The sequence below is a fragment of the Neomonachus schauinslandi genome, chromosome 5 (genome assembly GCF_002201575.2).
Source record: "Neomonachus schauinslandi chromosome 5, ASM220157v2, whole genome shotgun sequence".
Classification (NCBI taxonomy): domain Eukaryota; kingdom Metazoa; phylum Chordata; class Mammalia; order Carnivora; family Phocidae; genus Neomonachus; species Neomonachus schauinslandi.
The window spans coordinates 94,305,527-94,308,758 of NC_058407.1; positions in this window are offsets into that span (position 1 = coordinate 94,305,527).

The window sequence follows — 3,232 nt, forward strand, 5'->3', positions numbered from 1 at the left end:
GTTTTTTAGTCTCTATTTCATTTATTTCTGTTTATTATTTCCTTCTTTCTACTAGATTTGGGCTTTGTTAGTTCTTTTTCTACCTCCTTTAGGTATAAGGTTAGGTTGTTTGAGATTCTTCTTGCTTCTTGAGGTAGGCCTGAATTGCTATAATTTTCCCTCTTAGAACAGCTTTTGCTGCATCACAAAGTTTTGGATTGTTGCTTTCATTTTCATTTGTCTCCACAGAATTTCTCCTTTCCTCTTTAATTTCATGGTTGACCCATTCATTGATTAGCATCATGTTATTTAACCTCCATGTATTTGTGTTCTTTCCAGACTTTTTTCTAATGGTTGATTTCTTGTTTCATAGCATTATGGTCAGAAAAAATGCATGATGATTTCAGTCTTTTTTAATTTGTTGAGACTTGTCCTGTGACCTAATATGTGATCTATTCTGGAGAATGTTCCATGTGTACTTGATAAGAATGTGTATTCTGCTGTTCGGGGATGGAATGTTACTAATATATATGTTAGATCCATCTAGTCCAATGTGTCATTCAAAGCCAATATTCTCTGAGTGACTTTCTTTTTTTTTTAAGATTTTATTTATTTATTTATTTGTCAGAGAGAGAGAGAGAGAGCACAATCGGGGGGAGTGGCAGGCAGAGGGAGAAGCAGGCTCCCCACTGAGCAAGGAGCCCACTACGGGACTCAATCCCATGGATCCTGGAATCATGACCTGAGCCAAAGGCAGGTGCTTAACTGACTGAGCTATGCAGGCATCCCTCTGGGTGATTTTCTGTGTGGATGATCTATCCATTCACGTAGGTGGGATGTTAAATTTCCCTGTTATTATTATATTACTATTGATTTCTTCCTTTATTTTTCTTAATAGGTGCTTTATGTATTTGAGTGCTTCCTTGTTGGGGGCATAAATATTTACAGTTATTATATTTTCTTGTTGGATTGTACTTTTTATGATTATATATTGCCATTCTTTGTTTCTTGGCAAAGTCTTTGTTTTAAAGTCTATTTTGTCCAATATAAGTACTGTTACCTCAGCTTTCTTTTTGCTTTCATTTGCATGATAAATGTTTTTCCATCCCTTCACTTTCAATCTGCATGTGTCTTTAGGTCTGAAATGAGTCTCTTATAGGCAACATATAGATGAATCTTGTTTTTATTTTAAGATTTTATTTATTTATTTGACAGAGAGAGAGAGACAGTGAGAGGGGGAACACAAGCAGAAGGTGTGGGAAAGGGAGAAGCAGGCTTGCCACTTAGCAGGGAGCCCAATGCAGGGCTCGATCCCAGGACCCTGGGATCATGACCTGAGCTGAAGGCAGACACTTAACGACTGAGCCACCCAGGCGCCCCTTGTTTTTTTTTATCCATTTTGTCACCCTATGTCTTTTGATTGGAATGTTTAGTCCACTTACATTCAAAGTAATTTTTGATGGGTATGTACTTATTGCCATTTTGTTACATGTTTTAGGATTGTTTTGTGGTTCTCTGTTCTTTTCTTTTTTTGCTCTCTTTTCTTGAGGTTTGATGGCCTTCTTTAGGGATATGCTTGGATTCCTTTCTCTTTATTTTTGCATATCTAATGCAGGTTTTTTTAATTTGTGGTTACCATTAGGTTTGTATATAACATCTTCTGCATACACTGGTCTATTTTAATTTGGAGGTCGCTTGTTTGAACCCATTCTAAAATCATTAAATTTTTACTCCACTTCTCCCCACATTTTAGATACATGGTGTCATAATTTACATCCTTTTATTTTGTGAATCCCTTGGCTAATTGTTACAGATATATTTAATTTTACTGCTTTTGTGCTGTAACTTCCATACTGGTTTTATAAATGATTAATCTACTACTTGTATTATGTTTGTACGTATCTGTGAAATATTTTCCTTTCCTATTTTTCTTATTTCTCCTTATGATCTTTCCTTTCCACTCAAAGAATCCCCTTTAATTTAAGGCTGGTTTAGTGGTGATGAATTCCTCTAACTTCTGTTTGTCTGAGAAACTCTCGATCTCTGCTTCTTTCTGAATGATGGCCTTGCTGGAAAGGATAATTTTGGTTATAGATCTTTTCCATTTAGCACTTTGAATATATCATGCCACTCCTTCTGGCCTGCAAAGTTTCTGGTGAAAAATCAGCTGATAGCCTCATGGGGTTTCCATTGTATGTTACTAGGGTTTTTGTTTTGCTTTGGGTTTTTTTTGTTGTTGTTGTTTTTGTTTTTTCTCTTGCAGCTTTTTTTTTAGGAGAGGGAGAGAGAGATAGAGAAAGAGAGATGGGGTGGAGAGGCAGAGGGAGAGGGAGAGAGAGAATCTTAAGCAGGCTCCACACCCAGCACAGAGCCCAATGCAGGTTTTGATCTGATGACCCTGAGATCATGACCCGAGCCAAAATAAAGAGATGGATGCTTAATGGACTGAGCCACCCAGGCACTGCATTCTCTTGCTGCTTTTAAAATTCTCTCTTTACCACTACCTTTTGCCATTTTAATTATCATGTGTCTTTTTTGTTTTTTTAAAGATTTTATTTATTTATTTGAGAGAGAGAGAATGAGAGACAGAGAGCACGAGAGGGAAGAGGGCGGAGGGAGAAGCAGACCCCCTGCTGAGCAGGGAGCCTGATGTGGGACTCAATCCCGGGACTCCAGGATCATGACCTGAGCCTAAGGCAGTTGCTTAACCAACTGAGCCACCCAGGTGCCCAATTATCATGTGTCTTAGTGTGGACCTCCTAGGTTGATTTTGTTGGAAGTTCCCTGTGTGTCCTGGATCTGCATGTTTGTTGCCTTCCCCAGATTAGGGAAGTTTTCAGCTACTATTTCTTCAAATAAATTTTCAGCCTCCCTTTTTTCTCTCTCTTCTCCTTCTGGGATCCCTATAATGCAAATGTTACTATGCTTGTTGGTGTCACTGAGTTCCCTTAACCTATCCTCATTTTTTATTATTCTTTTTTCTTTTTCTGTTTCATTTGGCTTCTTTCCATTACTCTGTTTCCCAGCTCACTGATCTATTCTTCTGCTTCATCTAGTCTAATATTTATTTCCTCAAGTGAATTTTTAATTTATTATTGTTTTATCTCTAGTCGGTTATTTTTGTATTTTCTCTTTGTTGAGGGTCTCACTGGAACTTCCACCCTTTTCTGAAGGCTAGTGCATACCTTTATGACCATTCCTTTGAATTCTCTATCTGGTGTATTGCTTATCTCCATTTTGTTTAGGTCTTTGG